The sequence below is a fragment of the Myodes glareolus genome, chromosome 3 (genome assembly GCF_982192425.1).
Source record: "Myodes glareolus chromosome 3, mMyoGla1.1, whole genome shotgun sequence".
Lineage (NCBI taxonomy): Eukaryota > Metazoa > Chordata > Mammalia > Rodentia > Cricetidae > Myodes > Myodes glareolus.
Genome location: NC_142028.1, coordinates 44731242 through 44758135, shown reverse-complemented (window position 1 = coordinate 44758135; position 26894 = coordinate 44731242). Strand labels below are relative to the sequence as shown.

The following is a 26894-nucleotide window of genomic DNA, read 5'->3' as shown; positions in this document are numbered from 1 at the left end:
ATCCTTCTGCCACAAAGTATTATGGTTTCATTTTCAAAACCAACAACCAATTCTCCAGTACACTGGATGCCAGCAGGCTAAGCAATGATTCAATTTCATCCTGATGCCACTACCTAAAGTTAGTGTCAGACCCCACCGATAAAAGGCTAAGAACCCCAAGCCTATGCTTCCTCCAGGGCCTGGAACAACTAGCTTCCTCATTTCCAGTATTCTGACCTGCTACTCTTAACTCAGGTTTAATAATTTGTTGTAATAGCTAATAGAACTATGGAGAAACAGTTCACATACTATTTTGTTTGATCACACCAAGGGGCAAAAGACACTGAAAAATCAAGTCTGTCAAGCAATCACCTCACATCATGACCATAGCTGTGTTCATAAAGGAGAATACTAGGAAACACCAAGCAATAGTTGCTGCACATTCATGGTTAAGAAGTATATATTAGAAGTCACAAAGTATTTTTTGTGTTAGTTCTAGGTGCGTGATTATTTTGTTTGAACATATGCACACACACCACGAATGTACACAATGCCTGAGATCAAAAGAGGGCATCAGGTCCCCAAATTGGAGTTACAGATTGTTCTGAGCTATTGTGTTTGTGCTGGGAATCAAACCTGGACACCGTACAAGAGCAGCCACTGTTCTCAACTGCTGAGCTTTCTATCCAGCCCCTTAACAAATATTTTCAGTGATGAACTTGATAAACTTCGGGGTTGTAGAGTTAGTTAAGCAGTTCAAATGCTCTAGCACCCACATTGTGGCTTATAGTCCTCTGTATCTCTAGTTCTGTATTATCTGAACTATAATAGTTCATTTGGCTTCCTCAGGAACCAGACATTTATGTGTGCACATACACATGTGTAGGCAAAACAGTCATACATGTAAAACTAAAGAAAATAAATAATTTCTTTCCAAGATTAATAATCTGTCTTGTAGGCTGAGATTTTCACCAGAACCACTGACCCAATAAGTGACATGAAGACTTGCTATTAATTAAAATTGATTGACTGATAGCTTAGACTGCTTACTAACTAGCTTTAAACATCTTAAATTAACCCATATTTATCTACTTTCCACCATGTGGCAGTACCTTTTTTCAGCACCGCAAGTTCATTTTGCTTCTCACTTCATTTCCTGGTGACTCCACCCTTCTTTATCCCTGTATTCTTTTTCCCTGCTCAAGTCCCACCTTACCTCTTCCTTCATAGCTATTGGCCATTTGCTCTTTATTAAAACATTGAAAGCACTACTTCTTCTCAGTGTACAAAAAGACTATCCCACAGCACTCTACTTTTGGATTTAGATTGGTATTTACTACCACAATTGTAGTAGGAAGCTGATTGTTCACTTCCTGACCACACAGACTCCCAAAATAAACACACAGAAACTGTATTAATTAATCACTGCTTGGCCTATTAGCTCTAACTTCTTATTGGCTAGCTTTTACGTCTTAATTTAAACCTTTCTATTATTTTATATTTTACCACTAGGCTCATGGCCTACCAACATGGTTTTGGTGAGTCTATCTCTGGCAGCAGCTCCATGGCTTCTCCTTGACTCCAACTCCTTTCTCGCAGCATTCAGTTAAGTTTTCCCTGCCTAGCTCTACCCTGCCCTATCAACAGGCCAAAGCAGTTTCTTTATTTACCAGTGGTATTCACAGCATATCGAGGGAATCCCACATTACCTCTCCTTTCTGTTTAAATAAAAAGGAAGGTTTTAATTTTAACATATTAAAATTACATATAACAAGCAGTTATCAAACAAGAATTATAGTTACAATATTTATATCTATTTTATCTTTTACCATAACTAAGGAAAACTATAACTATATATTCTTTAACTCCATAAAAGATTGCAGAAGGATACAATATTATTATAGCTAAGGAAAACTATAACTACATATTCTTTAACTCCATTGAAGACTGCAGAAGGATACACTATTACCTAAGTAAACAGGAAGCACATTTTAAGCAATTTCCAAAACTCTAGAATTGACAGAGACATATTGTTGCCTGTACAGTCACCCAAAGCTTTTCTGTAATGTTGAGGCATCCATCTTCAGCCTACAGGCCCATAGTATCCTACAGACTTTTCCATGAAACCAGAAATTTCAAAGACAGTTCCGCCTATATTGGTAGTTTATCAGTCACTGTCTTCTGTGTCCTGCAGAATGTCTGGCAAACTCTTTCATGTGGCAGGAACCCCGAAGGACCTTCTCACCTTTAGCCAAATTCAGTAGTCATTTCCTTGTGGGTCTTGCATGTCTAGTTTATCAAGCAGTCCAGGAAAGAGCTGTTTCTTGCACAAATGGATAACCAACTCCATAAGGAGCCTCTTCCATGTCCCTCGTCCTCTTGAAGTAGCTTGTGCTGCCAGGAGCAGATGTGTCTCATTGTCATAAAATGTCCTAAGTTTTTAAGACATTTTAAAGCTATATTCTGAAGGTCTCTGAAAGATTTGAGGAATCCCTATCCCTCTGAAATACATCTCTATACATCTAGAAAGTCTAACTAACATGACTACAAGCTTGACTACTATAGATGATTACCTATTAACCTATATTTCATAATTATACATTACATTTTTAATGAGCTGCACATGCAATACCTTAATCAAGAGTGGAAATATACATATAACAAGACTGACCTAAAATCTGTATCAATTGAGCAAAATCCATACCAGTGCAAATCTCTATAGCATATCCCTTTTAAATGTAAACAAACATTTTCAAACAATATTTGGGAATTTGGGCATAGTTCTCTCCAAACTGCTTACTGCTTTTTGTGAGGTAAAGTATTTGGGGGGTATACATGACAACTTTTTAGGGGGATTTGGGTCCACATTAGTCTGGAAGATTCCACAGGTTTCCATCTTCTGTGGAAATAAAAGAGGAGCCTTTTTTCCAAAGTAGCATATCCATAGACTCAAATTTTAAAGTCAAGAAACCTTTAAAACATACATGTTGGTTTCGCTTAGTAGTCCCAGAATCAAACGTCTTTCTGCAGTCAAAAAATTCAAAAACACAGTAATATACAAAATACAAACTTTCTGTGTATTTTCCTTTATTTGGCTTATTTTTTACTTTATTACTTTTTAATATTTTTTATTATCTTTACTCTTTTAATCTATGACTGTACTCTATCTCTTTAAAGACTTTTATTTTTTCTAGACCATTTACTTCCTTTTATGACTCTCTATACTCTTTTTCTTCTTTCTCTCAAGCCTATGTACATTTTTTAAACACACTGTGTCTCATTTAAAGGTATTTTATGTCTGAATCTGTCCTTATTGTGTATCTGTAATTATTTTCTGATGAGGACTGTTTCTTAACATGTTAAGTACTTCTAAGACTGCCTTGTTTTTTGGCTCCACCCATCCCAACATGGTGGGACAGAGGTCTGTTTAGTGTGAGTCATGCTCACAGCCCCATTTTCAGGCACACAGTGGGTCTATGTTGCCACTAAGCAAATAGCAGCACTCTACTCACAAACCCCCTTTAAATGCTTGGCCTCCTGAAAAAGCCAGAGTTCAAGCTGGCAGCATGACCCAGAAAGCTGCCATTTCAAAATGGCTCAGTTTTTTTCTGCTACCACTGAATCAGGAAAACCTCTCTTAATGGAGCTGCAGCACACTGCCAGCAGAAAAAAAAAAAGCAGCTAAACTTTTGGGTTTTCTTGGTGTCTAGAATTCCTTTCCAAGCCCTCTCAGGTTTTATTTGGATTTAGCTAGCACACATTGGAGTGCCAATTTGTTGTAGGAGGCCACTTGTTCATTTCCCAGCTGCCCAGACTCCCAAAATAACCACACAGAAACTGTATTAATTAAATCATTGTTTGGTCTATTAGCTCTAACTTCTTATTGGCTAGCTTTTACATCTTAATTTAACCCATTTTCATTATTTTATATTTTATTGTAATGTTCGTGGCCTACCGGCAAGATTTTCACATGTCTGTCTCCAGCAACAGCTCCATGGCTTCTCCTTGGCTCCACCTACATTCTCACAGCATTCAGTTTAGTTTTCCCCGCCTAGCTCTACCCTGCCCTATCAACAAGCCAAGGCAGTATCTTTATTTATCAATGATATTCACAGCATATAGAGGGGAACCCCACATCACACAATCACATAAATTTTCTGTTTGGAATTCATAATTGAAAGAGCAAACTTTTAAACTTCCTGTTTGAAACTACTTTCTTGTATTCAAGATTGTAAATTTCTCTGTATATGCCTGATAGGCAATGTACGTGTGTGGTGTCTATAAGGTCAAAGGTCAACCTTCGATGGCATTCCTCAAAAGCCACCCACCTTACAGTGTTGGATTATTTTTTGTTTGTTTATTTTGGTAGAGCTTCTCTTAGGTCTGAAGATTTTCATGCAAGCTGGGTTCACTGGCCCATGAGTCTCAGACATCCACCTGTCTTTGCCTTGCTAGCAGTAAGATGACAGCGCACACCATCACAGCATTTTCGTAGCTTGGCTCTGGTGCTCACACTCAGAGTCTTAAGCTTGTTTGATGGGCAATTTACCGATTGAGCCATGTCCTTACCTCTGTAACTTCCTCTTTAATCTCATGTCACACTTAATGTTTCCAACAGGAAAAGAAAACAAAACAATTAGTGAGATACCTAGAAAGCTTGCAGTCAGTCAGAGCACAATCACCTTGCTTATAAAGCAGTAGGGAAGGAAAACAACCAGTGAAGTCTGCCAGGGATGTGTGATTCTTAGGGTTTCTGAGATGTGTGCTTTTGGAACGGAAGCACTGAACTCACAGATACGAGGACTGTTCCTGGTTCGGATTCAAATCATCCTTTTAAATTGTGCAAATATTGTGATATTCCTAGGCCTCACTCTTCCTGTCTTATAAGGGAAGAACTTACAGCAAATCTCTCCCTTTTAGTCGCATTATTCCATAATTGCAGCTCAATAAATGCTAATGGATGTCTTTATTAAGTGTTTTTGCATTATTGAAGGTCTGTCCTCCATAAAGGAAACCAGTTAACCACAGAACTGTGTTTTGATTCGGGTGAAATTTGTTTAGATTTGCACTTCTGAATATGAAATCTGATTAAAATAAAGATGGGAGTTTTTCTAATTTCTTTTATGAGCATCTTCACAGTATTAAGCTTCTGTCACATGACATTGACTCTGACAATTCATCTTAGAGGTATATTTTCAAAGTAACTCTCTTCCCTGGCATAATGATAGCACTAAGAAAGACACAGAATGATGAAGGGAGGAGGCTGTGTTGCCTGATGATGAGGTGCCTAACTCCTTCCTTCTTCCCACAGAGAATGTTATTTAAAATTGCCATAGACTTCTGAAATGTGCCTGTCTCCATTGGCAGCAGTCAGCATCTCTGAAATCTACTTCCTTGAGCTGCTCTGACATTCTTGACAGTCTTGATGGTAAAAGACAAGAAAATAAATATTCTCATTATAGGCTCTATTAAAGCCCTGCACACAGTAACACTGTGAGCAAGACAGACGCAGGCTGGAAATTTTCAAGAAAACAAGAAAGAGGATCTTAAAGGTTGTAAGAGAGCATGTCAGACATCTATCTGTTTTGTCCAGTACAGTTAATGATTATCGAATGAAATCTCCCCTCTATTCAGAAATCTCCAATGCAGACTGTAGTTACAATTTTCCCATGCTTTTTTTTTTTTTTTTTTCAGCCTGGATACTACCTAAAAGCTGGCAGAATCACCAAAAGCTACTGGACCTACTGAGCATTTTAGACTTAGCATATGGTATCCTAGTTTCAACTGTAGCATATCACGCAGGGTGAAGGAAATGACTCAGCCTCTTACTGTACCAGTGGGGTACTCAGTAATGCCATGAAAGCCACTCTAAGGGATGCTGCTCATCCTGTTTCAAAAAGTGTGCATTGTTAGAGTAGCACAGAAATGAGCTGCAGATAATATGTCTTGAGAAGCATATGATTTTAGTATTCTGTCAGTGTGGTAGTATCATCATCTCAATATATACATATAGGTGTGTCTAACTTTATATAAATATATGAATTCACATGTAAGTCATTAAATAGATTTTTACCACCAAATGGGGGCATAGAGACAGAAAAGAAAAGAAGAGTCTGATGGATTCTGGTGGTTCTTAGGTGCTCTTTTGTATTAGAAACAGACATCACTGAATTCTGGAATGTTCCCCTTAATTTTGCCACTCTCTGTGTCGTTTGGCACCAGGAATTCATGACCTTTAGCCAGGCTCTCGTTAAATAGGATTAAAATGAGGTGTTTTGTGATGTTTCCTTTTGATGTAATTAAGTCCCCAGATTATTCATCATTGAAATCCATCAACTATTTGTTGAGGGACATTTGAGTCTTTTTTTTTTTCATGAGACCAAGGTCCTTGCTACTCAAAGGCAACAGTGATCTCACCTGGGAATTTATAATAAGGGCAAAGTCTCAAATCCCACACAGGGCCAGTTGAACCAGATCTTGTGCTTAATGAGGTCTCCCACTGTTCATATGCACACTGAAGTGTGAGAAACCCAGAGCTGCTTCTCTGGTTCCTACACATACTTTACCTCTCTGGCCAAGCATAGGCAGGTGGCTTTAGAATCACCTAAGGAATTTATTATGGCTCTAAGTGGCCGATCATTTCTCAAGGATAATTTGATTCCATAAAACGGGGATTGAATCCCCCAATATTGTACTTGTACAAAACTGGAATTGACTCTAAGGCAGAATTAGATTTGAGATCCTGTCACTTTCATCCCACTCTACAAAACCATTGTAGAGCCAACCTTGCTGGGATGGAATCCTTTGATTCGAAGTCATCCAAATTTAAGTGCTGATATTCTTCAAATGAGAAATGTATTTAGAGCTGGAGAGGTGGGTCAATGGGTAAAGTGATTCCTGTGTAAGCCTGAAGCCCTAAACTTCAATCTCCAGCACTCACATAAAAGTGGGTTGTAGTGATATGTGCCCATACCTTCAACATTGAGACAGAAGGATCCTGGGAGCTCACTGGTTAGTCAGTCTTGCCAAAATGGAAAGTTCTAGGTTCATTCAGAGAAAATGATTGGAAACATAAGGTGTAAAGTGATAGAAGAAGAAGCTTGAAGTCAAACGGTAGTCTACTTTTACACCCATGGTAAAAACACACATGCAAGCACATGCATATGCTACACACAATTTTTTTAAGACTTTAAAATAAGGTGTGTAGATATACAATCTCCTTAAATTTTATCTTTGTCTTCAATTATTCTTTTGGCTGTAGACAAGGAAAATTAATGCCTAAGATTACCATTTCCCGGGTAGTCATTAATCTTCAGTAGTGTTTTATGACTAGCCGTTTCTTACTGAACTCCTGTCAATAAAAATCTGGCTTTCCAGAATCTAAAAAGAAACAAAATAAGTTGATTCTGATCCCAGAGTTGTTTTCAATTTAAATATACTAGGCAGAATTGTCTTGTTTAGATCTCTTGACACAGAGCATACCTTCAAAAACGTTAGATCCCATTTCAAAGATATCAGACCCATGGATATTCCAACAGAGCATTTGTGGGGTTCTTCATGGCATCTCAGCTACTTTAGCTTGCATTTCATAATCTCTTGATGATCATCATAATCTAGAAGACATAAGCATGCATTTTTATTAATAAGGAGGCTAAAACTATGAAATTATGTGGGGGGGACACACAGTGGTCATTGCCAGGGTTACTGTAAACTAGGACACATCGTCTTTCTACAAATGGAAAAATGGAAATATGTGTCATTCTGTCCAGGAATAATAGGGCTCTAGCCCAAGTCATTTAAATCTAAATTTCTTGGAGACACAGATCCTCTCTGGTATACTGGGTACGTTTTAAAGTCCCATACATGATCTAATACACAGTCAGGCTGGAAAACTGATGTCTGTATATTATAAAAGTAATACCTGACCCAGGAAAACCTTTCTAATATAAGCCTCTCCAGGAATTCTGTCAGTTCTCCTTGATCTGGACATATTCATATGAATTGTACTCAGAGCTCTAAAAGAATCAGCAAGCCTTCCCACACTGTGGCTATTTCAAATGGACTATTCTGTAATCACTGAAGGACAGAATAAAGATGGAAAAGTAGGACACCCATGTTGAAGCCCTAGCTCTCTCCTATTGCCCTACTGTGGTCTTAGGCTGATTATGTAATTTCTCTGAGCTGTTTTTCCTCATTTTAGCTTCTGTTACTATCCTCTAATGCCTACTCAGCTTTCAGCACTAATACAACATCGCCAGGATTAGATTCATCCAGTTATGTGCTCAGTTCAAGCTAGGCTGACATGTTTCTGAGCCAGGAGTAATCTTACTGTGCTAAAATGTAATATCCTCTGAACCCAGAATAACTACAAAGACTGTAGTCATGCTGCCCGACTCTCCACTTTATATTCATTCCTGCTGCCTTCCTCATGCCTGATGCTATTACTTGGTAATTCTTTATAACTTTTGATTATCAAATACAGCTTTATTTGCTTCAGTTATCAACCCATTTCATTTTACTATTTTCAGATTACCTCTTGTCTTCATGTCTTACCCAGTGATGTATGACAGTGTTAAATCTATTTGTGTGTGTGTGTGTATGTGTGTGTGTGTGTGTGTGTGTGACTTCTGTGTACATGTGAAAGTGTGGAGGCCATGGGAAAACATGGGTATCCTGTCTCACCACTCTTTGCCTTATTCCTTTGAGACAGGGTCTCTCGCTGATTGAAGCTAGGCTGATGGCAAGCAAACCAAAATGACCCTCCTGCTTTTGTCACCAATAGCACTTGGGTTATAGGCACATGCACAATCATGCCCAAGCTTTTTATGTAGAGGCCGAAATTCTGAAAAAGGTCATCATCCTTGGGCAACAAGATCTCTCAGCTGTTAATCTATCTCCCTACCCTAGATCCCAATTAAGTTCCATTCTAAAACTTGAACCATAATACCGTCTTTTGATTGTAGTATTATTGATACCTAAGGTATCGACTTACTGATTCTCACTTACCAAATCATTATCACACATTATCATAAACCTAAATGAACCTTGGATTTGATGCCCTGTTATTTGAACAACTGACTACACTTCCCAGAGTGCAATCCTTCTATTTCCACCTTATTCTGTTTTCTTTCTTTCAGTCAACTTGTAGGCTGTATTTTTCCCATAACTTGCTTTGAAGCATGGCTCTCAGTTCATCGTATAGTATTTAGCCAGCAGAATAGAATTCATGTTTGACCTATAAACTCAAACATTAATGAATAGAGAGATGCAAAAACATAGTATTAATTTATATAACTAAAACTTAGAAGCACAATTTTATTAACTTTGTCATTTTTATTTGCTTAAACATAAAATCAATAAGCTACTTTTTAAAAATATCTATGATTCTTGACTTACAATTATGAAGCAACATATAAGCAGGCATAAACTTTTCAGCTAAATCTCCTGAGTGATTTATCTAGGATTCACATCTATTATTAACAAAGTGGTTTGCTTGTTGTAGCTTTATTAAAATGCTTATTTAGCCATTTCTTTTATGTTTGAAAGTTGCTCTCTCAGACTCAAAATAACAGTTGCGTTAAACTCTGCCATAGTTGTCAGGAGGGTTAAGGTCAGTGTACTTTGTTATTTTTATATTTCTTATTCACTGTGTCTAAATTCTGTTTCATTTCCTTGGGGAAAAGAAAGGAATTATGTGGACCTAATAGGAGCCAAGATTGTATGTATGTATCTGTGTGTGTGTGTGTGTGTGTGTGTGTGTGTGTGTGTGTTTTACCAGCAATTACACTTAACTTTTTGCATATGCTAGGCAATTTGATTTGTCATTGACAGATCATCAGTTTCAGGGATATTTTAAATAATGTAAAATATTTTCAATAGTGATGAATTATTTTTAAATAAATTAAAGAATATTCTTCCATTTATTTTTATAAAATTTGAAATTAAGCAAAATGTGAGAAGATTTTTAAATGATTATAATGCTAGTAGTTAACGTTACAAAAGCTGTAAGGAAGCCAAAGAGTATTAAATTACATTCTTTTTTTGGTCATAATGGAATCAAAGTCAAATGAGTATATAGACCAGAATATAGGAAGACTCCACAATCTACTTTGTCTCATTCAGTGTGTGCCTGTGTGTGTGTGAGTGTGTGTGTGTATGTGTGTGTAAAGGGCAATGTACTTATACATCATCAGTTTTGAAAACATTACAAGTGTTTAAATAATGACCTTAAAATCGTGACCATTTGTTCCTTGTCCACCCTCGAAGACAGCTGTTTTTAATATCTGTTTCATGTCACCTGAAAAGTGATTTCCTTGAGAGCTGGCTTAACTCCTAAGAAATGCTTACGACCACAGCTGGCCAGTAAGTTAAGGTAGAGTCATTGGAGATGAATGATCCCAAAAAGGCTCCTTTATCTTGGACAAAAAAAAAAATGGGTTATTCATGTTGACTCAGAACCCTAGGCATGGTATTGCAGTACTACTACAGTGCCATTCCTTAAGGAGGTAGAAGATCAGTTAAGCCTGGGTAAAACCGATGTTTACAGCATAATCCCTTAGAAATATGTATCCTATCCTCATTTCTTGTTCTTAGCAAGAGAACTTTACATATCCTTTTAAAGAGAAAGGTGTCCAATTCAGTGACATAAACATTTAGTGATAGATGAGCGTCAGTCATAAATAAGAAAGACACAAGGAAATCTCGTTTGATGCTCTTAGAGTCTGATATGTTTATATCAACAATATGAATTTGTGCTCCCTTATTTGAAATATGATCACCAATTCCAACCTTTCTTCTGTTACTTTACCAATCCGAGAGGCCATAGAATGTTAGAGATTTAATCAGGGTCTGTTAAATTTGAACGGTTTGCAAATGCATGCTCTTCTGTGCTCATTAAGTCTCTGTTTTCACCTTGTCATTGAATAGAACAAAAAAGAAAATAAAAACTGTGTTTCTTGGGGGGATTACTTCTTATGTATTTTATGTGGCCCAAATGACATGGAAGAATGTTTCCTATTCATAAAAATGGACCACTAGGAGTATCTGTCCCTCATGTGCAGGCTCTGTTCTTCTCAGGTATGAGATTGTGTCACTCAAGAGGGAATCAACAACAGCAACAACAACCAAAAAAAAAGTGGGGAGGAACAGACCTCTTACAGGTCTAGAAGAGCACCTTACTTCTTCCTTTTGGAAGAAAGAAAAAAGAACAAAAGAAAGAAAGAAAGAAAGGAAGGAAGGAAGGAAGGAAGGAAGGAAGGAAGGAAGGAAAGAAGGAAGGAAGGAAGGAAGGAAGGAAGGAAGGAAGGAAGGAAGGAAGGAAGGAAGGGAGAGAGGAAAGGGAAGGGAAGGGAAGGGAAGGGAAGGGAAGGGAAGGGAAGGGAAGGGAAGGGAAGGGAAGGGAAGGGAAGGGAAGGGAAGGGAAAGGAAAGGAAAGGAAAGGAAAGGAAAGGAAAGGAAAGGAAAGGAAAGGAAAGGAAAGGAAAGGAAAGGAAAGGAAAGGAAAGGAAAGGAAAGGAAAGGAAAGGACAAACCAATGAGATGAATGACCCTGCTGTCAGTTTTCTTTAAAGTTGGTAACTTGTTCTGGGATGCTACTCACTCTTTCTTTTTGGATTTTTCTGATACAACTTGAATGTTTCATGAAGATACTTTTGAGTACCAAGATATCAACAGCTATTTACACAATACTAGAAAAAATTATCAATGTAACAAATATTCTCTTGCCATAGACTAATTAATTCTAGATCTTAAAGAGCTGATCCTCCCATTTCTTTATTAACTTGTTAACCTGATTTCTAAGAGATGCCCAAGAATTATAGCTTCATACTTTGGACCCTCTTTCTGATTTTTCTCTCTGATAAGAGAAAGGTGTAAGATCCCTGGGTGGTTATAGCAAGTGTCAGGCTATAACACTTAGAAACAAACTCATGTATCTTAATCAATAGCTATTGAATCAATACAGTTTTGTTCAACAGTCTTAGAGGACCATTTCCTTTAAAAGTTGCAGAAATAAATTTCAGAAAACTTTTTTTCTAACTTTTTTCTCTTTCTTTGTTTTGTGTAAATGATCTCCATGTCTTTTATTGGAAAGAAAACAGGGATTCTACATAATGAATGATTGCTTCAATTACCCACTTTCTTTCCTTGAAAATTACTTTGTACTTTCATTATAAGCATTTTTAAAACGCTTGTGGATATATATTTAATGTAAAGTTAGGAATGCCTCTGTTTTCGTTTTAAATATAACTCCCACCAAGAAAAGAAGAAAAATATTAGTTCCAATTTTAATTGCAGAACTGAAAAATCCATCAATCAATTAGAAAAAGCCAAAACACATTAACACTAGAAAAAAATGACAATCTATAAAATAAAAATTTAACCATAAGGCTGAAAAACCAACAGACTGATAAGTTCATGAAATTCTACTACACACCAAGGTTTCTTATGTGGAGCTTCTCGCCCTAGAAAGCAGTGTTTTGAAGCACAGGTGCTAGTTGGGACATGAAGAATCTGGAACTGTGAAAACATACTCTGTTTCCAGTAGAGTGTTACTAGGGATGAGCCAGCAAGAACAGAGCAAATGATCAACACTGATCTTTCAACAGCACGAACCTGACTGAGCATCTCTAAATAACCAGCACACATTCACTGCAGGATCTGTGGGAAGCATTCTTGTTTTAATGCTTGCTGCAAATAGACCCTGGGACTCTCTGCTGGAAAAAAGGAAAGAAAAGAAAAGAAAAAAAATAACAGAACAGAAAAGAAAAGAAAAAAGAAAAGGAAATAACCAAAGAAATGAGCAGTTCTTTGGTCACGTTTTCTGCAATAAACTGGTATTGTCAGGTCATTGCATCACAATGTCACAGGGAATTGCACAGGACAATGAGCAATTGTTAGCTGGGTTATAGACATTTAGAAATAGTCTCTAGGTAAGTGTTCCAAGATTAAGTGTTTTCTGTAGTCAAAAGTTCTGAATCTTAGGCACAAATAAGAAGTTAGCCAACTTTTTTCATTATTAAATGTTGGTTAGCACACAAAGAAATAGACTTCAATGTGGCATTTTCACACATAAATATCATTATTTTTTGGATGTTTAAAACTTCCTTGTGTTGGTTTTCAGGTGCCTGGGAAGAAAATTATTATTGTTAACATACTTAAAACTAAAAAACTATCTTTTTGAGCAAGTGACTTTAATATTCATAGATAAGATAATAGATTGACAGCAAATGTTAATTGTAGTATAAAGCCCTGTTTTATTATATAGTGTCTGAATACTTGTTTCCAAAACTTATTTAATTAATTAGCTATATACCAAGGACAAACATAATGTGTGAGGACAGCTTTGAGACAAGGCCTCAATATGTATCCTTGTCTGGCCTTGAATTAGCAGTCTTTTTACTCTGGCCTTCTGAGTTAGAGACTATGGACATGCCAACACAGTAGGCTGCAAATTTAGCTGATTTGAGTTAACCATTTTGGTTTGGGATTTTGACATTTATCTATATGTAGAATGAATTAAAGATTCCAAATAAAGTGCAGTGGTTATAAAGGGAACAACCCTCCTGGCCTTATAAACTATTTCAGGAGTTTAATTCAGAGCCTGATTTGGAAAATAATCATGACATCTTAGATAGATACTGACTATTCACAAAACAACAGGTAGCCACTTCCCACTGAGCCAAGAAAGCTCCTCCCTTCTCTCACTGTAACATGTCCCATTTTCCTCACATTTGTTAGTTGCAGGTTAACACATTATTACAATCTTCGCTGTCAAAACGAACCCCTGGAAAATGGGATATGTCATAATAATACTCCACAGGAATTCATAAATCCATATGGCAGGCACAGCTGGGGAGGTAGTTACAGTTGATAATGTAGTGTTTTATATGCAACCAGGCCTAGTCAGGTTGGTATGGCTACAGATGAGCATTTTAACAATATCTGTAAGAGGCTGAGGAGGTGATGATTCCACACTTAATAGCACTTGATGCTTTTGCAGAGGATCTGGGTTCAATCCCTAGTATCCACATGGTGGTTTACTATCATGCATAACTTTAATTTTATACCCTCCATTGGCACCAGACATGCACGTGTTATGCATACCTACATGCCGGCAGGCAAAACAACCATACACATAAAATGTTATCTTAAATGAAGAAAATATCTGAAAGAATCTGTGCCTTTTGAAGCAATTTGGAATGCACAGGCTATTTCATTCCTTCATGCCAACTCACCCTCCAGGGAAATCCTAGGAAAAACCACCCTACTTCAGCTGTAAGCACTTGATATTGCTAAAATGTAGGTCATTTAAGTATCATATTTCTTTTTTTGTGGGTCCCACTTATTGCAAATATAGGCAGTTATGAAACCTGTAAGTCATTTCCTAGGTGTGTAGCTGAAATTTCTTTCAAATGTAAAGCTTTGGCTTATTTCAGGTCCAATGGGATGTGACGGAGCATATAAATTAGAACTTCAAAAATGAAGAGATTAGAGTTCCTTACTGAGTTAAAATGTGAGACGTTAGCAGAACCCATCAGATTCCAGACATATAGATGACGTGGCACATTACAAAACTAAACAACATAGAATGGCCCCTCATGCTTTGTTACATGTGAAGCTGATCAAAGACTCATATTCAGATATTTGATCTTGGTTGTCAGTGGGAAGAGGGAGGGAACAGGGTTCAGAAACTGCTATGAAATAGGACGATACAATGGATGCTAGAGTGGCAGTGATTGCTGGAAGCTTTATAAAGTTTAAATCTGAAGTTTAAGAAGTAGAAGGGGAAAGAATAAATGAAAAGCAGTGTGTAAGGCTTGAGTAGGTGGACTACCACAAAGAGGTTAGCCCTGAGGACGGCAAGGATGGCCCCATGAGGAAGAGCATGTGCTGCTCTTTCAGAAAACCTATGTTTGGTTCCCAACACCAGGTCAGGCAGCTCACACACACTTGTAACACCAATTCTAAGGAGTTCAATGGCTTCTAGCCTCTACAGGCACCTGAACTCTCTCTCTCTCTCTCTCTCTCTCTCTCTCTCTCTCTCTCTCTCTCTTTCTCTCTCTCTCTCTCTCTCTTTCTCTCTCTCTCTCTCCCCCTCCCACCTTCTCTCTCTCTCACACACACAATTACAGATAGCAAACCATTTTTAAAAGCTACCATAGGATATTAGCATGGGACTCAAGGACTCAAGGATATATGTTGTGGTTTGCTCTGAAAGAAAGTTAGGGAGCAGTATATTTTAAGCCACACTTGATTTCTGGTAATTTCTGCTGTGGTCCAGGCATGCTGTGTTCCTTTGATTCAAGGTAAAGGCATGTGAATTAGAAATGTAAGATAGGAGGAACAGAGTTAAGAAAGAAATACGGAGACACAGGATAATTCCAGGAGGGCAACTCAGTGAATACTGAATACTGAATTTGCCTATGTTTATTTTTTATATACTTTTATACCCCAATAAAAAACGGGGAAAAATAGAAGACTGCTTTAACATGACAATAAGAACAGTTACTTGTTCCAATACTTGAGACATTAAGCCATTATTTTCTGAATAAAGCATTTGATGTTTTGGGCAGGAATATGCAACAAATACACCCTAGACCAAGTATCCTGTAGGCAATCACTCCCTCTATCAAACCTTCTATTTTAAATGAAGGAACAAGTGTATGCTTGAACTCTCTGACCTGTGGTCAGGATGGAACATATCCACCTCTACGGGCCATCTTAATGTCCAAAACACCAAGTAACCACACCCTGGGTCAGGGTGTGTAGACGCGCCTGTTCAACAACTTTGAAAGAGCAAACGTAAGCTCAAACTCTCTGACTTTTAGTCAAGGTAGAACATGCTCACATATGTAGGTCCCCACAGCAATAGGAAATCCTAGTATGGCTTCTCATAATCTTACCAAATCACTAATAGCCAATCAATAGTAAGTCAGAAACAGAAAATAGCCATTGAACTATTTCAAACCTAGAATCTAACAAAGGGAGTCTGACAAGTCACTTTGAAGAAACAAAGGGGCATGTGCGTTGATGGTTGGAAGACCAAAGAACCTAATTAGAACTTTCAACATGTGTTCATAAAGAGTTAAAATTCATGGTGACTTTGGGAGGTATTCTATAGTAAAAATAGGAGATATGAGATATTGACTAAGGATACAAAACAAAATCAAGAACTGCATGTTAGAGGGTGCTACCAGAAAACACATGATGACCAAAAGATTCATCCCTGGTATATTCAACTAAACACAAAGCAACAACGGGGATTCTATGAAACAAGGACACTAATATAAAGAGTTGCCTGTAATACAGAGTGAGACTTAAAGGAGCTGGCAAAGATTAGAAAGAATTAAAGTCTGAAATGCAGAGTCAGTAAAAAGTTAAATGAACATTACAGAAAATTGAATTAGTGATAAACATGACTTACTAGATAAGTTTTTAATACAGAATTCAGTATGAAAGCATAATGATCAAAATTTTCATAAGTATGGAAATGGGGGAATAAAGTTCCAATTTATGTATAATCAAAGTAATTGATAAAGGCATACACTCAGCATATATATGGTACACTGTTATTTAATGCCTTGACCTATTTAACATTCCACTGCAGTTTGTCCCCACTTTCAGTAGTAGAATAGTCAGTGGTTTCTTTTTTTAGCGAGAGTGAAACAGTATTAATATTTATTTTAATAAGTAGGAAAAAGATCCAGGAATATGGAAAAATATAAACAGATATGTTTATATTTTTTCAACTTTCAACTTTACAAAGCAGTAAAATCAGTTAAGTAATGAACTACAGATATAGTCCAGTGTTAGAATCCCAACCTGGCATGCACAAGGCCATGAGTACAAGTGCCAGAACCTTTTAAAAAAGGAGCAGTAGGCATATTCTAACCAGAGAAAAATAAACATGAACAAAACCAGACATATGAAAAACTATACAGAAAATTAGTAAGGCAGACCACTATATACCTTCTTCCAAAATAGTTAAGCATTTAATTTCTATTTAAACATACCATGCTCAGAATTGGGTATTTGTGTGTTCTAACCAAAAGATGAAAGTATAAAACACCTACTTTGTTAACAACAAATTGTAAAAAGAAATGATAAAATTGCGAGTGTATTTCTCAAGAATACAGCATCTAATTATGAAAAGGTAATTTCATGCCAAAACTCTAATCCTCATGATGACATTCTTTTTCCATTATTTTACACATAAAGTCTCAAAGATAAGACTACTAACTTAATATACAAAAATTCATTTCTGGAGCATACTTGGTATTAATTTGGTTGATCAAGTAAAAAAGTAAAAGATATGAAGAATTTTAATATTGCTATAAGGTTGCCCTCTTAATGTAATGCATATGGATTTGGATTTTTGTAGTTGTTGTTGTTGTGTAATGCTGGGAATTGAAGCTAGGATGCTGCTCATTCTAGGCTACAACTGAGTAGAACCTCAGCTCTATTTAACCACTGCATTTTCTACTGCCTCTGTAATTCTTACAGCAGTTTGTTCCAAAATTAAAACAAAATTAAAATCGTATTTAATAAGGATGAGTTTTTCCATAATGTAATTAACAACTAGTTATAGATGAGTTTTATAGAAGAACAGCACAACAAATTTCAAAAGAACGAACCAGCGTAAATTTCAACTGCACTTTTTATTATCTAAGGTGTCAAAGAACAAAATGTTTCAAACATGACACAAATGAGAACAGGTTTATCCATTCTTGCAGAATGTATGAGATGTGTATTCTGAGTTGACTCAGCCTCCTAAAATTCATTGTTCAGAACTGCTAAAAGGATGAGAGAGCGATGTGGTTGTGACATGTGCCACCCCAGTCGATTGTCAGTGTTGATTCAGTGGAAGCTAATCTGGCTTGCTAGTCAGGTGTCACTTCATGCCTAGGAGCCTCATTTGTAACCCTCTGGTCCTTCCTGAAGCTGCTCTCCACACAAGAGGATGACATTCCCTGAATAGAGGAACACCAGTCTTTGGTCAAGAGTATACAAGTAGCTGTGATCTCAGGATAGAGTCTCAAGAAATCAAAACCTGGAATGATTATTTGCCTAATAAAGTTTTTATTTTAACCCTAAGAGACATGGAACAAAAGAAGATAAAAAACAAATTTATCAAACTTACAAACAGTAAGCATAAGATGGTCCAGTTTGAGAAAGATTCCTATCTTTCTCAATTTTGGAAATAAAATTCAGAACACAAGAGACATACCAACTCACAGCATCAGAATAAAAAGAGAACAAGCAATTTCATGTAAAAGACTGTAAATCTAAAAAAAAAAAAATCCGATGACCATTTGAAAGCCTAGATAAAGTAAACAATCTATTGAGACTGAACCAGGAAAACGGGACTAGACCAATTATCTTAAAAGGAACAGAAAGTTGTCAAGGATTTACTTCTTCCCAGAGTTGTAGGAAATACATTTTATATGAAAAATCTTTCATATTTTAGAGTAATTCCTTTGCCAGATAATTTGTGTCAGAGCAAAGGCAAGATGAAACAGGCAAGTCAGAGGCTTATCATATGAAACTAGATTAATCCTGGCATCTGAACTTGACAAAAACAGCAAAAGAAGCAATGATGTCACATGTGAATGTTAGGAACACTCTGGAGACATGTCAGGCAATATTTTAAATACTTTACAAACACTTAGAATCCATCTGAGAGATGGGAAAAAAATCTCAGAAATATTAAGTAAATATAGTATTCCCCAGTAATTCTAGGGGGTGGAGGAGAGGTAGGAGGAGGAACTGAGAGGAAAGGAGAAAGGGGAGGTTGTGGTTAGGTTGTAAAGTATACATACATACATATAGAGAGAGGGGGGAGGAATTTCAGAAGTATAAAAAACTCAAAACAAACATCCTCCTCCCACAAAAATTGTTAAATTTCTGACCATATCTTCGATTAAAAACATAAAAATAAAATTATAAATTAAAATCCAAACATAGGGGCTGGGGTGCTGGCTGAGTACATTAAGCACTTACTGCATAAGTCTGCATACTAGATTTTGGTTCCACAGAAACCATGAAAAACACCAGACAGGATGTTGGTCTTCTGTAATCCCAGGACTCGGGATTTCCAAGACTGTGCAGCTAATCTGGCTGAATTGACAAGTTCTAAATTCAGTTAAGAGACCTCGCCTCAGTAAGGATAGAAGACAGTCACAGACAAATACACTATATATCGACATTGGGCCTCCACATGCACACACACAGTATACACAAACACAAGCCCACATGCGTGAACACATATACATACATGCATACAAACTAATAAACTTCAAGTATCATGAAAAGTAAAAGGATACTCCTATGACCTGCTAAACAAAAGTGAATCCCACAGTTATTAGAGGGCATGGGAACAAAAAAGAATAAAAGAAAGGATAATTCAAAGGGTTTCATTGTGCCATGATTTCTAAAGTATTATTTTTTAATATCAGAAAGTTTTTATTTCAAACATCGTAAAATAATGTAACTGAATCTAGGCATCTTAAGTCTGCAGGATGAAGTTCGATATGGCCTTTTAATATTTATTTTCTGTTTTAAAAAATGAATTAAATTACATTTTAGAAAAGAAAAAAAATAACAAAAATTAAAGGCATACCTTCCCACTGGTCTTTGTCATGGTGACTGGGAACATTATTCTCTAAGAGTATAGCTCTTCTATTACTTTTTTGTCTTTCAAAACTCAGTCTCTCTCTGTATACTCAAGTTAACATAGCTGTCCTTGCTACCTTGCCTTGAGAGAAGCGTATCACTCAAAATGCCTGGATTGGCAGTATTCCACTTTGCTTCTGCCTGGAGCTGTTGAGAATCTCTGGGGCGAGTGTTCAGTGAGGTACATAAAATCAGCACTCAGGAATTCTCAGACAGCTTGGTTTTCTTTGTCGAATCATGCACACACACATACACACACACACACACACACACACACACACACACACACACACACACATGCACACACGTATATATGTATCCTTATTCCCTGATGTTGAAGCAACCCAGTCCGATTAAGAAAATTGTGTCTGGGTAAGTGCATAATGCTAAGACCACTGGTTCTTGTTCAGGTTAGGAAACATAACTTCTAGTTGGCAGAGCTTCTGTTGTCTTTTTCCTACTTAACTAGGGGAATGTAAAGTTTGTCACCAATGAAACAAAAAGAGTGGATAGGACAGTCACTTGACCCAAAGGCTGCAAGCATTTATCTTCTCAAGTATGCAATGTTTGAGTTTATAGGAGATAGCGTTCCACATTTGCTTCCCACTGGACAACTTTCAAGTTCCAACAAAACCTTCTGTACCCAGCAGCAGTCCTGAAGAGCAGAAAATGCAATTAATGTACATTTTCTCAACTTGTACCAACGTTCCAGAGAGCTCATGAGCAGTGAAGAATCAAGTGTCAGTTAAATGCAGAGGGTCAGGCCTCTGCGTGCTATGTATAGTGGGCTGTTCACTCTTTTCCTGCCAAGAGAGGCTTTGCTGAAGAAGCCTAACAGAAGTCACTCCACTGTCAAGCACCACGTGTAACCTCCCCAATTTGGATCTCAGAGTAGATCCATCAAGCTTAAAATACACAAGCTCTCAGGCAGCTCTGCAGAATGATCTGAATGACAATGAGCAGGATTCTTAGGGTTGTTAAAAAGGAGTGAAGTAGGTAGGACTAAAATTAATCTTCCCTAATCCTAGCTTTATAAGATCTTTTCTTGGCGGCGCTCACGTGTCTTTAAACAGAGCTCTGGTCATCCTACTTCATGTGCCCTACCGCATCCCCATACCATTCCAAGAGAAATTGATATTCACAATACAAATGGATTCTCATAAGGCAAATGAGCAGAAGCATCCGTTGTTTCTGTAGATAGGAAAAGATTTTGAGGGTCTGTGGGCAGAATGATAGGATGCATTTGCCTTTGAGATCCTATGCTTTGTGTAGGAAAAAAAAAAGTGAAGAAGCAGTTTGAGTGTTGATCCTGGGGATATGTAATTTATGCTTGTGGCTCATGTAAGCTGTTACCTCTTAATCACCCAGGAGCCCCAGATCTTGAAGGGAACTAATGATCCCCTGCTGACTACCTGCTCTACTTGTAGTTCTGCCTTCAACACATCTGTCAGCGCTGCTTCCCAAGGGGACTGAGCGCAAGTTGGAAAGTCTGACATTGTGCATTAACTACTCCAAGATATTCTCCATTAATAATGGACTGTTCCTCCATAAGCCATGAATCCCCCCACCCCAAACACCCATGCTTCTCCTTTTATGTGCCACTGGGCCTGTCATCTGAGAGACAGCCAGAGAAGAGGCATCTGGCATCTGTAACTCATAGGGGGTTCATAAAATCTAAACCAGGAATATTATTCTCTCAAATGATGTTCCTGGAAATGTTAAGTGATGAGTGAGAGTCAGACTAATGACATTCTGTCCCTAGTGGGTGACAGTTTATATAGATAGACGTATATATCGCTCACATATACACAGTGATACACATACTCTACATTTTTATTTAATAGATGTTTTTCTAATTCTTATGTTGGATTCCTGGAGAGAGAGTGCAATTCTTTTGAAAGCATTATTTCATGTGAAGGAATTGTCCTACGATATGGCAGCTAACATGTTGTCAACATTTATTTTCCAATTAATGATTTAAAGGAATTATCTGAAGTAAATCAAAAGTACTTCTGTGACTCAGGCAGGATTATTTATTATAAATTTATATTAGATACAGGTAAAAAAAAGTAAGGTAGGATTTAGAGTTAGAAAAGGAAAATTGAAAGTTCAGTATGATGTACAGTGCTTTCCTCTGTTCAAAAATCCAAAATAACCCAAGAGAGAAAAAGAAGAAAAGAAGAGAGATAGGGAAAGCAAAGGAAAAGGAAAAAGGAAAACTGATCAAAACTAATAGATAAGACTGTATATATGAATGTTTAAATCTCCAAAGTTTATAAATACTGCAGTATGTTGCTTCTTTTGACATGCTCTTTGTGAAGTCACCATAAGAAATCAGAAGCTAGGATAGACCTCTAAAAATTTCAGAGTCCACACTGAGGTTGAACAAAAGCAAGGCAGATGTGAGATGATAGAGAATGGGGAAGAGTCAGAGGGCCTAGTTAGCATAAATGTTATCAAAGGGGAACAGCCAGTTGTCATCATAAACCCAAGGGTTCTGTCATAAGCTCAACTAGCTCATCAAATGAATTTGATTACTCTGTGTCAACCTTGGCATCTGATTCACCGAACCTCGAGATAGTACATGCCAACAGAACAAGCCAGATGTGTGTGCTCAGTCGGAGCCCCTAAGGAGTCCCAAAAGTGATACAAGACCATTTTTAAAAATTCTGTTTTTCCATGTGTTATCTCAGGAACACTTGAACACCAAATTCAAATTCATGTAGGTATGTGTGGAGCTTTCTAACTTAGAATATGCACATCTCAAAAAAGAGTTTCTTGCAAGATTTTTATAGACTTACATCTAGAGTTGACAGGAAAAGCCAAGTAGCAAAACCCACTGCTCTCAAAGTAGCAAGTGGAGTTACTTTTCACCAAATGCCAGGTACTAATGGTTAATTTTTCATAACATTTTTTCCTGCTCACAGAGCTAACATTCTACCTCATAGGAAATCTCAACTATCAAACCAAAAAAGATAACCCATGATAGCTTTGTCCCTAAAAAGGAGTATGAGATTATACCTACAGGTGAGCCCCGACCATTCCTTTTTTCTTTTTATTTCTTCTTTTACCTCTTTTCCGACTCCTCCAGGTTACACTTGTTTCATTCATCTTCCTCTTTCTTAACAAAACCACTGTGATTTTTTTCAATGTTAAGTATTTGCAATCTTAAGTAAGAACAGTAAAGAATAGTAGACTAATAACACTATGGTTTTTCCCGTGAATGACATTCGTCTTGTATCTGTGCTCAGTGACAAGGAGACTGCTCGGTTCCTTTCTACTCTTCTAGTCTATATTTGCATGCAGATCCAGCAATTAAATAAATAGGTAAACAAACAAACAAACAGCCTAGGACTTTTCAAAGCTATAATGATTGACAATTATCTAATTGTTGTGTTAGATTTTCAAAGACACTAAATTAGGTAATACTGACTCAAATGGAATTCAGGCCAACTCAGCTCTTGTTATCATTGCCCAGAAAAATATGAGACAAAAAAAGTTACGTCATGGGGCTCAAGAGATAGCTTTATACAAAAGTATTGCTCTTTCATAGAACCTCTGTTCAGTCCCCAGCAGTCTCATTTGCCTATAATTCTATTTCTAGGGAATCTGACACTCTCTTCTGGTCTGCAAGGACACCTTCAGACACATAGTGCAGATACATAAACAGGAATTAATACAGTTCTGAGGTTACTTTTGAGTAGACTCTGCCTTTGACTCAGTTTTGCAGAGCACGGGTATGTTCACATACAGTGCAGAGATTCCAGTGTACTTATTGTGAGTCTAGTCTTAACTGAGGTTGCTTCCTATTCTGACATAGTCATGTGCTACCATGATCCAAATAGCTTCACTTATTCAGTCTAGTTCTCTCTTCAACCAGAATAATCAACAGTCCACATAAACTGGCCTCTGGCTATAGTCCCAGGGTCTCCATATCTTTCTTCCATCCATATACAACTTCATAAGACAATACAGCTTGTCTCTACTAGAAAAGTGGCCATGGGCCTGTTCTCTTGAAAGCACCTCCCTCTCAGATTCTAAGGCTTGCAACTTGTCATTTCAGATCTCTGCTCATTTTCACCTCTTCCCCAAGGTTTCTAAAACAGTGCTTGTCATTCTCTTTGTTTTTGTTTTCTTACTAGTGTTTAGCACTACATGACAGAAGGCTCCTATTTGAGAATTGTATTTATTCAGAGTGAGAAATTTCATGGCTGTAGTTACAACATTGTATACTAAAGTCGCCATGGCTATATTAGGATACAGAGCTAAGAAGTTAGTCGGTATAAACTATTTGCTACTGGCTGGCACAAGGCTGTTTCTGGTACTGTAGTCTGAGTTTTAGAATTGCTACTTCTACTCTCAGCTGGAGATATGCATTAGTTACTCTCCTTATTGCGGTGATCAAATGTGTAACACAAGTTACTTAAAGAAAGAAGCAACCTACTTTCCTGTCTTTATCATTCCTTGATCAGCCGTCATACCTGTCAAGAACACCAATAGGATTGCTTAATGGAAGTGACTCCAATTGCAACTAGCTCTGCATGCCCTTGTTGAAGCCTGTGCAGAGACACTCAGTGAAAACTGCATCTGATGAGCGAGAGGCTGTGCAAGAGATAGGAAAGGAAAAAGTAGCTATTTTAAAGGCATGAAGAGGCTCCCTCAGCCTACCTTCCCTTTACTAACATTCCGGGTAAGTAGAGGCATCCCATAGCTGAACCTTCATAGCTGATTGGCTACTCACAAATAAGAGTGAACCCCTCTTTTGCAGGATAAGGAAATTGTATACTGTCATGAATCAGAAATTCTTTCTCTCAAACCTACTTATGCCAACTTTTCTTATAATTAAGGACAATAAATATAAGATGGAACAGTATTTTTAAAAGGATTACCATTTTCGCAAAAGGCTCTGTGAAATCCTTGAAGAAGTCTCAAGGAAAGCAAGTCAATAAAATAAATTAATAAGTAAGTTAAATGTGCCTGGGTAAGGTAAATATTTTTAAGAAAAACAATTTTAACTCATACTTCAACACCATTCTGTACATAGATCACTTTATTCATTATTCTTGAAGAAAAGTAAAACTGTAAATGAGGGTAGATGGCACAAGATGATTAGAGATTATTTGAATTGAATGGCAACTCCAAAGAATGATGGCATTTGAATAAATAGGTGAATTCTAAGGAGCACATTAGAATTTGATATATTTGACACTATATCAAAATACTGATGAAATTCATTTGTCTAAATATTAAATGAACTTATATGAAGTTAATATTAATATACAAGCTATGAGAAATAAACAATGAGTTGAGTTGATTTCATGAAGTATTTCAGAGGTAAACATGACATTTCTTTATGTTCCCCTTCCAACCAAGTTTCTCAATTCACTATCAAGTCCTAAAAATGTCTCATCAGAAAGATTTTACACTTTTACACTAATTTGCTTGTGGGGAAGGACACTCTTACTGATGCTGCCATGACATGTGTGTGAAGATCAGAGGACAACCCACAGGAGTCAGTACTCTCCTTCCCCCCATGTGGGTCCTTGGAGTTGAACTCAGGTCATCAGGCTTGGCGGCAAGCTCCCTTTCCTGCTGAGCCTTCTCAACAGCTTGGTTTTTGCATTTTTGAAAACAGCTTTAGAAACCACGAATTGTAATCTTGTTGCAGACATATTGAGAACAGCAAAGGAAGTAAAATCCACAGAACAATTCTGGGAGGAAAGTCTAATTATTATCCCCATTTTCCATGCGAGACTTGGAGAGAGCAGACGACTGAGAACTGGGCTGTTTTTAGAACTTAAATCTGCTTTAGTGGAGACTTACGCTCTTAGTGCTCACGCTGCAGTGCCTCCTCAGACTTCTTCCACACGTTCATTTAGATCTTTTACCACACAGATTCCTCAAAATAAATCTCCACATACAGGTAGGGTAGTGATGCTTAGTTCATGACATCTCAATCATTGTGACTTTGTGAAAACCACCATGCCCTCTTTTCTGAGTCTAGTGATCAATTGTTATTTCTTGGAGATGAGCCTGTCTTTGTTAAATATGTCTATAAGCTTTTTTTAGTGTATTATATCTATGTATTCATGTGTGCACGTGTGGCATGGCATGCGTGGGGAGGTCAGAGGACAACTTTCATGAGTCAGGTTTTTCTCCTTCAGCTCTGAACAATCAAACTTGTCAGGCATGAAGACAGACACCTTTCACCACTGAGCCAGCCCATGGGAGCCTTTATTGATTAATTCATTGTGGGAAATACCTTTAGAGATTTACAACACTAAACTTTGGGCAAATCTGATAGTATAGAAATATGCACAAGTTCTTTTCTCCCCCAGCCCATTATCTCCTACAGGTATTTGTTTGCCTTGTTTATGAAATAACCCCTCCTTACACCTTTCACTCTGTCTGAATTCTAGAGCACACAGTTTTTAAGCTGCTATATCAATACCTTGTCATATGTTCATTCCATTCTTGTCCTCTGATCTGAGAGTGTGACTATAGTTCTGTGCTCCAAATCATTTTATTACCCTCTCAGCTCTTCATCATACTTAGAAGAGAAAGGTAAATGTTGCCCAAAAAAATAGACTTGCCAGTTTCTTGTAAGAGCTAAACTGACCTTGGACCCCATCCCTTAGAGGTTAGTAGAGGGTGCATATGATTATCCACAAGCCAATTCATCTGAGGGCTGAGATCACACCTTTGTTCATCAGGTCTCAGTTAAGAAGCTTATGTAGAGGGGAAAAAAGTGCATACTCCTACCTCAAGCAGAGCAAGTGCACCCAGGGTCAGGCATCATCAAAGAGGGTCAGCTAATCAATGTTCACCCAGCAATTTGTGATCCGAAGGGCTGGAGGAATGCTAAAATTATAGGTATCTTGTCCCTTGCAGCTAACATTGACCTGTCAGGAGGTAATTGTTTTTGTGCTTTTGAAGCTGGCTGAAAATAACTCTGCAGCCCTTAGCCCTGGCCCAGATGCAACCACACGCCCTCCTTTACAAGATAACCAGGCTGCTGGGGGATGTACCGCCATGTGTCCATCCTGTGCAAAAAAATATACCAGTATCCCACTACCAGATGTGTGTGTGTGTGTGATATCATATATATGATAAACTGAATGCTTTGACAAGAGCTTTCATGAAGAAAAAATATTCCCTTCTTCTCACTCCTCGGTTTTGACAAGTGTACACCAAAAGGGACCTGCCATAGAGATCGTCATGAGGAATGCCAATCTGACTGACAT

The 26894-nt window shown here is 37.5% G+C and overlaps 1 protein-coding gene across 1 annotated transcript in view; it reads left to right on the top strand.

Annotated features, from left to right (window-relative positions):
• The window catches only part of LOC125403250 (contactin-4), an 814028-nt gene that overhangs the window by 734510 nt on the left and 52624 nt on the right, over positions 1-26894 (top strand). The gene's annotated exons all lie outside the window — the stretch shown is intronic.